Here is an 11,344-nt window from a genome sequence, read left to right on the forward strand (position 1 = left end):
AGGTTGTAACTGAGGACATCCTGGCTCCACAATTTTACAAATGCCAAACTGATTTTATAATAGGAGCACCATTAATCTGCCTACTGTCAAGAAAAAAGAACAGGCAGCAGAATCAGTTTGTATAGAACCACCATAAGTAACCATCTACTATTTGAGCACATTTTAACTGCACATTTTTTCAGTGAATAAATGCTGTTGTGAACTGATGGTTTGGAAGTAAAGTAGAGCTCAGCTCATTAGAGAAAATTTGGGCTAGAGGAAGCTCAGTGTCAGGCAGAGGACATGAAAAACAGTGGTACAATTAAATCAGTATTTAATGAGTCATATCTGACTGCGTCAGGAGGTGACCCAACGTGCTTTTGTTTTGGAGGTCTCATGATGTGGCGCCATGCTGTCAGCGGACAGAGGAGGCTGGCACAGTGCTAGCCCACAGTCAAGCCCTTTTTCCAGAATGGAATGCTGCGATTTGCTTTCGTCAGGGTTGCTATTCTTGCCGAGGAAGCTATGATTGGGATAGAAAAATCCTGAACCCACCAAGAAAGGCTGATTTGTGTTGCCTGAAAGCAGCATAGAATCTGGAAACAATGGATGGGATAAGCATGCAATTGGAAGTGGTTTTGCTTTGATATGGGTGTCATCATAGGTTGAAAACAAAGCTGTTTCTACTGGTAGTTAAACATTTGGCAATTGCTCGTCAGTAACAATGTACTGGGTGTCCTACTGCAGCAGCATGGGTCAATGGGCAGAACATTGATTGAACTAGAATGTAAAAATATTAGTGAAGTGTGTTCGCTTTTCTATCTGCTGGTCTTGGGAGTTTGGCCTTGTTCTTCAGCATCTTGGTCTATTTGTATGCTTCAGCATTGCTTTGCCTTGGGATATATACTGGGGAGACAGATGCCTTTGGTAAGGTGTGTTTGAAATATTTTAAAGGATAAACTCAGTTGATAGTCAAAATTCAAGAAAGAAACACTAGAAACAAAGGTAGGTGGGGGATATAAGAAACTTCAATTGCCACTGGTATGTATTTATGTGGACATTCAAGACAGACTATTTGCCATGTTTGAAATTTCCATCTTGAGAATGGCAGTGCAATGAATAGACAAGGGATTATTGATGTATACATTTGCTAAGTGTTTCCTACACTGCTTTATTTTTTATTATCTGATAGTTGTACTTATGAAAGTACCCTGTTATCTTATTTGTAAATCCAGATTGCCAGCTTCTAGGTGAAATTCAAGGTCATACTCCATTGGTTGAAAATGTCATTGAACACATCAGAATTCTGTAAGCTTCATTCCTGTTTCCAGCTGCTATATAACATCAAATGCATGTACTCTGATGGGAATGTGTGTGTGTGTGTGAGAGAGAGAGAGAGAAAAAGAGAGAGAGAGAGAAAATTTGATGATTCACAATTAGGCAAAATTTTTATGTACCTTCATCTTAGTGAGAAAAACTATACATGTTAAACATTAACTAAACATTGTTAGAAATTACATGACCATACATTAATAATTTTAAATTATTTTAGAATAGAGGCATTTAATGTATTACATTTGAGTAATATAATTTACATTTTTATACAAAACATGGTAACTTTTTTTCTAGCTTGGGCTAAAATGAATAGTTCTTTTTCTCTTTTTCCTGCTGCCAGCGTCCGAGTGGCTACGCTTTTAGAACAGTGGCTGATCAAACCTGGGAGTGGAGGAATGTGGTGAGAAGAGTATGGAGCCTCAAAGTGTGTTGGTGAAAGTGCTTTAGCAAGGAAAGTAGGGTGTGGAGCCATGTGATACATCTCCTGCCCCGAATCTATTTGATGGAAAACAGCTTCTGGTAGCAACTATCTGGTTGGTAAAGATTTGATTAATCATAAATGAAAAGTTTACCAAAAAGTAAAATCTATTTCACAGTAAAATACAAATCTAGTTCTTGATACCATATTGTATGATAGGAGTTTCATGCGAAGTGAAAGAGGGAGGATGTGGAACTCACTTGTAAGCAGCCATTTTCACTTGGTGACATGCAATTTATCCAATTTCACCTGTTGAAAGTGTGGCTGCTTTTTCATATCCCGGAGCTTGTAAAAGAAAGAACAAGAGTTCAAATACTGAATCCTTGACTCCTTTATGTGGACCCTATGGCGCTGGCAAATTTCTTAGCTTCTCTAGGCCTCCTTTTATTCAGTTACATCAAAGTGCCATACTGACGCATGTTTATGAGAACATTAAGGGATCATTCATGCAGGCTTTGGGTTTAATCAGGGTGAGCTTCCAAGATAATGCAATTTCCTTTGAGACAAATGGGGCAAAATATATCAATTACTGATAATATGACTGGAGCCTGTTGAATTCCTAGACTGCTCATCATGAAGATGCATGAGTCTACGCAGCAACAAGAGGGTATGGGCATCTGACAGTACCTGGGTGGAGACAGGGTAAGCAAATGGGCAGTTTTAAGAATTTCATGAATTGGTGAAATTATTTATCCCAACTTGTGAATTTTAGACCATTGAAATCCCTCCCTTCCTTTCCTCTCCTCCCCTCCCCTCTCTTCTTCTCCCCTTTCCTCTCTTCTCCCCTTTCCTCCTCTTCTCTTTTTTCTTTCTCTCCTACTTCTCCTTCTTCTTCTCTCTCTCTGCAGGGTATTCATATTTCATTTTTTTCCTAGCTTGAAAGCTCCTCGAAGCCAGGCGCATGTCCAACTCTTCCTTTTCTCTTTCTGTCACTTGCAGAATGCACATAGAGTCACAACAGAAGCCTACCTTTGCTACAGTGTGTGAAAGGCTCTCAGGTCCTGGAGCAGCTCACTCTGAAATGGCAGTTGTGATGACAGAGTACATACTGACATCCGCAAGTACATCACTACCCGTGACCGTGTTTGTTTTTAACTTGCAACTCTTAGAAGGTGACTAAAAGTTTTGTTAAATATGACTGAATTGCACCATGTAACATATTTCTTTTTAACAAAAAGTTAAGGAAGGTGTAATTGAATATAAATTTTCAAATTTTGCTGTAAATTTGATTTCCTTCTAGTTAAAGAATTAATATTCTCAGTTGAATATTTCTGCCCAGCTCTGTGATTTTGCCTCTCGTAAGCATTTTTTTAAAAAAAGTTTATTAGAAAATAATATTCAGTGATAGCATCAGACCAGAAATTTAAAAATTAACCAGTCAACCAAGATGTCCAACCTAAACCCCAGAGAGGCTTATTGGTAATACAATCATTATTCTGTATACGCATACAGACAGCCAAACATCAAGCTAAATCCCAGAGTCAACCCAAGAGCTGTCGGGGGAAGCATGTATGATTTTTTGTGTTCCAAAATTATGACCTCCTTGGCTGTGTGTCTGATATTGACAGTCAGTTCCAAAGGTCCAACCTTCTCCAGCTGAATCTCGTTTGCCGAGGATAGCAGGAGAGTTTGAAGGTGCACAGGCCACAGGAAGCTTGCCCAGCGTTTAAACATCTCCACACAGAGGCTCAAATGGAGCAGACTGTAAGGCTTGGAAAGGATTAGGGCACAGAGAGGGAGACTTGTATCCTGATTCTGTTCTTGCACTGCTAAGAGCAAATCAAATAGGGGACAGCAAATCTTTGCGTTTTGCTTTTCCCTTTTTTTGCCTTAATCTTTCCATTTGCAAAAGTTAAATACTAGGGCCAGCATGGTGGCATAGGATATTAATCCTCTTCCTTGTTGTGCAGGCATTCTGTATGGGCACCAATTTGCATCCCTGCTGCTCCACTTCTGATCTAGCTTCTTCCTTATTGCTTGGGAATCCAGCAGTGGAGAATGGCCCAAGTTTCTGGGCTCCTGTATGCATGTGGGAGACATGGAAGAAACTTCTGGCTCCTGGCTTCGGATCAGCTCAGCCTCTGCCAATGTGGCCACTTAGGGAGTGAACCAGCAAAAGAAAGATCTGTAAAAATTAAACAGATCTTAACAACAACAACAACAACAACAACAACAAAAGAGATCAAGGACTGTGCTTGATAAATTTGGGCTACTAGGATACTGGTTTTCTAGAAGATGATAGTGGTTAAAAAAATTCCACTGCATGAATCTGGAAAAACAGAATCAGAAGCATAATGTATCAGAACTTTTATCTCTAGGAAGGTAGGGTTTGACTCGTACACATATTTGCACCATTTTCCCTAGCATAAAGAAAAATGCAACACATGCTTTGTAGTCTGACAGAGACTACGTGTAAAAAGAAACTGTCAAGGATCTAGGAAACAACTGATGTTTATCATTCTTTGATTTGAAAGTCAGCGACATCAGCGTTTCGCTCATTACCTCTGCCAGTGCCCTGTCAGTTGCATCAGGAAAGCGTGTTAGGAAAGTGGTGTTTACCACAATGCTTTCAGAAGTGTTTTGTGAAATAATGATGACAGTCCTGGCAGGCCTAGTGTTTTATTGTTTTCATTACACATGGAATGGAAAAGGAAGAATAGTTTTTAAATGGCATAGTAAGGGATTTTAGGGCAGGAATGAATGTAATAGGATGAAGAATTATGCCACTTTCTGGTGAAAAAAAAAAAGCTAAGTGCTTTTTATCGTTTTTAAAGCAATCCAAAAATTATCCTGACATTGAGGCTAAGAAAGCAGTTCCAGGTGTTATACCCAGTGTCTGAGATTTTTGTTGCAGCATGGTTAAACACGGTTTGGTTCTCTCTTCTGTCTCCATGATGGATGACTGTCCCATCCATGCAACTCACAGGGGTCGCTCTAGTTATTAGCATCCTTCTGGTCTGCATTTTGAAGAGGAAACCTAAGGGTCTCTTCTAATTATTTTAATTATATTCCTGATTATTGAAATTCTTCAAATAACTCAATGTGTACCTACTTATTTATAAACTTTATGTGCCATCATTTTGGAAATTAAACATTAACAAATGTTACTATTTTTTCCTTTCAGATAAAAGATAACCATTATTATGTGTTTTGGGGGCTGGTATATCAGGTTAAACTGCTGCTTGTGATACCAGCATGACAAACCCAAGTGCTTATTGGAATCTAGGCTGCTGCACTTCCTGTCCAGCTCCTGCTCACGAGCCTGGGAGAGCAGCTGCTGAGGGTGGCCCTCCCATTCTCCTGTGAGACCGAGTGCAGACAGCTTGAATTCAGCCTGGCCCACCCCTCACAAGTTTTTGGCATTTGGGGAGGAAATCAGCAGGTCATAGATTTCTCTGCTTCTCTCTCCCTTCCGTCCCACCCTCATCTGCACAGTTAATGGTGGTGAGTCTCCCAGCAGGCCCTCTCTCTGTGCCTTCTCTGGCCCCAGGAAGAGTCAGATTCCCATAAAAGGCTGAGATGAGGGCCATCAGGTTCTGCAGTGTCACTTGATTTGTAAACTAAGGGCTATGAAAACCAATCAAGATTATCATCCCCCTGCAGTCCCCCTATTGGAGAGGATCAAGTACAGATTGTATACCCTGGGGAAGGAATGCAGGGGTTAGTTCAGCTTTTGTAGCAAAAATCCAAAGAAATAATGCTCGGCTCTGCAAAAAACAAACAAACAAAAAGCAAACAAAAAAACAAAACAAAAACCAAAAACCAAAAAAAAAAAAAAACCAAAATAAAACCAAAAACCAAAACAACAGCAACAACAACAAAACCAAAAACAATGAGACACAGTATGAAACATTTTGATAATGTCTGCTCCAAGAGCCCCTTGCTGGTGAGGTAGCATGTGATGTGTATGTTCCCTTAGAGGTTGCACTGGACTGGGGAAAAGAGTGGAAACAAAGTGGCCACACATCCAGGCCACATTTCACTCCTGTAGGGAGAGTCCTGTGGTCATTTCCCTTAAAAGGCATCCAGGTACATCTGGGGGGAGTCTCCTGGGAAAGAGGATTCTACACAAAATTGGCACTGATACCCAGATCAAATGCCATTGACATGCACCTGCTCCTTCTGCTCCCCAGTGTGGATGCTTATCTGGCACTGACTCATCCTTCTTCTGTCCAGGATGAAAATGCCATGAGATACCAAGAAGTTGGCCCTCTTCACTGAGCTGCTGGTTCAGGATCACAGACATGCTTCTTCACTTGTGACTCCACGAGAAATAGAAATCTATTTCAATACAGCATTAATAGAGTTTCTGACATTTGTAGCAGTACGCATTTCTCAGCTATGTTATACTTGGACCAAGAATAGAACAACAGATTCAGTGAGATCTACAGGTATTAAATAAGTGAGCATCATTATTTTTTGCATGCATATTTAGCATGCATTTACATGCTAAATATTTTGATTGAAAAAGGACCTGTTATCAGTGACTAAATCCTATGGCATTAGTACTGAGGGTTTTCAGAATTTGCAGCTGTCATTTTTGATTGATTTTACATGTCAAAGATGCTTTCAATTTTTATAAAAAGACATATTCAAGGATATTGAACATGTCTACAGAGAGGGTGTATTGACAAACTGTTAAAAATAAATCAATTACCATAGTTGTGTAATGAATGCTAATGGTTTGAATTATAGCCATAAGTTTATTATAATTATCATATAATCTAGGGGAATGAAGTTATCAAGAATTGATAACTCCTGGAAATAGCACTAAAGAATTCAGACAGCTCATATTTTCATTGTCTGTGGGCTAAAGGAACGAATGTGTATATTGCAGAATGTCACGTAGAATGGCCACCATTACAACAGACTTAGAATGGGTTATTGAGTTAAACAGACATTGACACATTTGGGAACAAGTAGATTTTCATTTGTCCAGTATCCTCACAGGGCAAATAGAAAGTCATCAAATGGGTATAAATGCGCTCATTAAATACAGCAAAATATTTCTTACTCATTTTGAGATTTTTTGGGGTAGCTTGCTTCAAGTACATTGTTAATGGGGTCAACATCATATCTTAGAGCCCAGGGTAGTCTAGCTAATTTTCACGAAGAAATTGCATTTTATTACCACAGACTATGACTAACTTTGTTAGGTCACTTAGGAAATATGTATCATTGATCACAAGGGCAATTGAGTAAAAGTACACAAATATTTCAGAGATATATACACCATTATTATCAAGAAACTAAACACAAGCATGCTTAGTATATCCTGTTCATGTTACAGTTAGTACTTATTGAACTTCTAAGAAAGCAAGTATGTTAGTATACATTATCTTTTGGAGAGGATGCCATTGCTTTCATCTTTTTTTCTGTTTCCTTAAACATTCAAGTATTGTAGACTTTCTGATTCACTTAGTAGTTATAAACACCTTGAGGAGTACCTAAGGTCTTATCTGTCCTAGCATGTTCTTGGACTAAATTGTCAAACACAGATATATTAAGTAAACCCAATGCAAATATTAAATATTGGTTCTTGCCTAAGTGGAAATATTTAGACAAGGACACTAGTGTGTCATGGTCTTGATTTATCTGTTTGTTGCACTTCTTAAATACTCTGATACATTGAGACTTGATGTTGACTCTTTCCAATACTCTGGTATGTTAAGATTTGATGTCGATTCTTTCCAGACAATGGAAAGACCTAAAATAGATGTTAACATCAAACAGCTTTAAGCAGAGTATATAGTAAATGAAATGAAACCCACAGATCAAGCATAGGTGCTGTGATGCGAATGGTTAATACCTGATTTCTTAGGTCACCAGCCTTCTTATTTGCAAAAGCGTAAGTAAAAAGCAGCTGAGCTGATCTTTGGTATCAATACATTGTATATAGTGGATGCCAAATCAGAGAAGATAATTTCAGTGAACTAAAGAAAAACAAGAACAACAACAAAGAAATGAACAAAAGTAAAATATCTTTGTATCTGTTTATTTACTCCATGTCTGTGACCAAAAGAGAGTTCTGGCACTTCAAAGGGAAAGAACACTGTCTTAAGTAAGTGGCTCCTTACCTCTATGGAGTGAAATAATTTTGACAATATTTAGCAGACATGATACTAAAGTAGTGCTCTCCAGTTCCTTCTGGAAGTGTGCAGTCAACATCACCATGGTAATTGCTACAATTTGCTGTAATTCTTCTGTACCTTCCATTTTAATATAATCATGGAAACCTGCTTTCTCCTTAGAAAACCTGTTGTTATTCAAATATCATGATTTCATGCATATGATCAATTTTTAAAAAGATTTTTCCATTTGTTTATTGGAAAGGCTGATCAGATTCATAGAGACAGGGAGAGACCGAGGGAACATCTTTCATCTGCTTGTTCATTCCCCAAATGGCAGCAGCAGCCAGAGCTGAGTAATTCTGAAGCCAGCATCCAGGAGCCTCTCCCAGGTCTCCCACACAGATGCAGGTCCCAACACTTTGGTCCATCTTCTACTGCTTTCTCGGGCCACAGTCAGAGAGATGGATGAGAAGCAGAACAGCTGGGACACAGGTGGTACCCATATAGGACACCAGTGCTCACAAACAGAGGATGAGCCATTAGACCAGCCCTGCCTTGGAGAAAATGTTCAACACCGTATGGATTCATCTTTCTTATTTGTAAAGTGATTTTAATAAAGGTGTTGTGAAGGTTAAGTGTATTTTCCCTTACCACCTGCCAAAAAGGCACCTGATAATGTCAGTGAGGAGGCGAACTATTATTAAATTATTACATCTGTTGACAATTTGTTTTTCAAAATTTGATTATATATGAACATGTTCTTCATTTTTCTTTTCTTACCCAGTTGTATCATATGGAAATCATCCCAAAATAACTAATTAATGTTATATTAACATCCTTACAATATTAAGGAGCATGACTGTGTCAAAGATTGTCCACAAATTCCCTAAGTAACGGAAATTCATTTTATTTCCAGAGTTAACGGTTGCTACACTGCCAGTATAGGTACTTTGGTGTGCATGTCCTTCTTATTCCCTTCCCTTCCACAATTAAAATTAAAGTTTAGGTGTGGTAAAATAGACATGGCATTAAAATTAATACCCTAGCTTCTTTTACACTGTGTGCGTCACTGGAGTTAGCTACACATGTGTACTGCTATGCTGTCCATATCCATCACTTTCTTTAGCTTATAAAACGGAAACACTACACACTGGAGAATATATCCCTAGCCTCCTCTCTCAGCTGACCACTGAGAACCACCCTTCTGCTTCCTAGCTCTATGAATTCCACTACACTCGGCACCTCGGGTAAGTGGAATCAGTTTAGCCTTTTGTGTGATTGGCTTATTTCACTTAGCATCACCTGCTCAGGTTTCATCTGTACACTACCTTTTCCCAGAATTTATTTTCTCTGTAGGACTGACTGATGTTCCATTGTGTGCATATTCATTTTGTTGATCCGTTTATCTGATGATTGGTAAACACTTGTGTTGCTTACTCCTTTTAGCTGCGGCAAGCAGTACTGGTAGATGTATGGGTGTGCAAACATCTCTCTTGAGATTCTGCTGTCAATTCTTTTGTGCAGAGACTTAGAAGCAAGATTGTTGGATCATATGGTAATTCTATCTTTTGAGTAAGTCAATTTGATTTTGAAGTGTTTGGATAGTTTCAATTTGTTGATTTTTTAAAAAAATTATTATTTTTTATTTGAAAGACAGATATACAGACATGCACAGTGAGAAAGATCTTCCATCTGCTGCCTCACTACCCAGATGATCATACTGGCAAAGCTGACCTAAAGCCAGGAGCTTCTTCTGGGTCTACCTCCTGGCTACAGAGGTCCAAGGATTTGAGCTATCCTTTGTTACTTTCCTTAGGACATGAGTTGTGAACTGGACAGGAAGTGGGGCAGCCAAGGCTAGAACTGGTGCCCATATGGGATGCCAGTGTTATGGAGAGTGGAGGATTAGCCTGTTGAGACACCGTGCCAACCCCTATTGTGTAGAGATAAATATATTTATAATATAAATTTATAAATCTATACATTTATAATATGTAAATATGTAAATACATTTGCTTATTTTTCTAAGGCAGATTTTACAGAGAAAGAGACACAGAGAAAGGTCTTCCATCTGATGTGTCACAAATGACCACATGGTTGCAGCTGAACTGATCCAAAACAAGGAGCCAGGGGCTGGGAGCTTCCTCCAGGTCTTCCACATGGTGCATGGATTCAGGGACCCCAGGACTTGAGCCATCTTCCACTGCCATCACAGTTCACAGACAGGGAGTTTAATCAGAAGTGGCGCAGCTGGCACATGAAGTGGCACCCATATGAGATGCCTGCACCGCAGGTGGAGGGTGAGCATCTTTGTCAGCCCCTACTGTGATGATTTTTGGTTCTGTTGGTTTTATATTTACATTTCATGCCTGGATTTGGCTAATATCTTTTACAGATGATTCAGGTAGGAATAAGAACTAAATGGGGCAAAGCTCCCATGAAATCACTGGAACATACGGAGTCATTTAAGAAGGCCATCTGGGAGGGTGGAATTGGAACTGACATAGCTACTGTCTAATGCATCATAAGTAGTTCTTGATAATTAGACATTTACTGCTGTAGGAACTAAAAGGTTAATTCTTTGACATTTAAGGGTATAGTAATTATATTGTCATTTGTTCATAGGTGCTTTTAGGAGCTAAGAACTCACCTTTCTATCTGAAAATGTCAGCGCTTTTGCTATTAACAGCCTCAGTTTCTTTTTAAGATGCAAAGGTTATTTTTGAAAAGAAAGTTTTATTTTTCTAATTTTTCTATTTTTTGCCTTTCTGTTCTCTAGGACTTAGATAAGTAAGTTTTTAAATAAGTGTCTGCAGTTAGTTCACATAGCCTGCTTATGATAAGCCACTTCCATTGAAATGATTTAATGTTAATGAGATTTCCAAATACGTTTAAAAAATAATTTCTTCACAGTGACCACCTGAAGTTCAAGTGTGACTGATGCCTACACTCCTAGGAAGCTGGGAATTAAACTCAGGCACCTTGACATGGGATGCAGACATTTCAAATGTTTTTCTAAATGCCCTCCATCCTGTTTGTTAACAATGGACAGATATAAGAAATGCTACTTGATAAGAGTGAGTAAACACCACTGGAGTTAATATCTTTGTGTTGTCATTAGAACTGAAATCTTGTTGTATTTTTCCAGTGATTCATTCATTTTTATAACACTGAAAGATTATACGTACATTAATTCTAACTTTTGCTTTCACTATGAGATTATTTTATTTTCTGCATTTAGGTATCAGCAAATAAAATAAATTCACAACTAGGTACAAATACATTCTTTGTGTATTAATTCAGAATGACTTAGCTTATTAGGCTTGCTAAGGTGGCATTATGCATGTATTCATAGCCTACACCCACCTAAAAACGTGTGTGTGCATTTTCACTCAGCTCATAAATTCTTCTCTGGGCTCCCATTTTAAAATAGCTTTGTCATTCTCTACCAAATCAGCTTATTCTAATTCCTGCAGATCAT

At 38.6% G+C, this 11,344-nt stretch overlaps 1 long non-coding RNA gene across 1 annotated transcript; it reads left to right on the plus strand.

The window, feature by feature from the left end:
* The first annotated feature begins 1,611 nt into the window (after positions 1-1,611).
* LOC121154623 lies at positions 1,612-10,905 on the plus strand. Its single transcript, XR_005883569.1, has 3 exons — positions 1,612-1,847; positions 2,732-2,833; positions 10,777-10,905. It is a non-coding gene; the product is annotated as an uncharacterized LOC121154623 (long non-coding RNA).
* The last annotated feature ends 439 nt before the right edge of the window (positions 10,906-11,344 follow it).

Source organism: Ochotona curzoniae, unplaced genomic scaffold (assembly GCF_017591425.1).
Source record: "Ochotona curzoniae isolate NIBS_2020 unplaced genomic scaffold, NIBS_Ocur_1.0 contig_2754, whole genome shotgun sequence".
Classification (NCBI taxonomy): Eukaryota; Metazoa; Chordata; class Mammalia; order Lagomorpha; family Ochotonidae; genus Ochotona; species Ochotona curzoniae.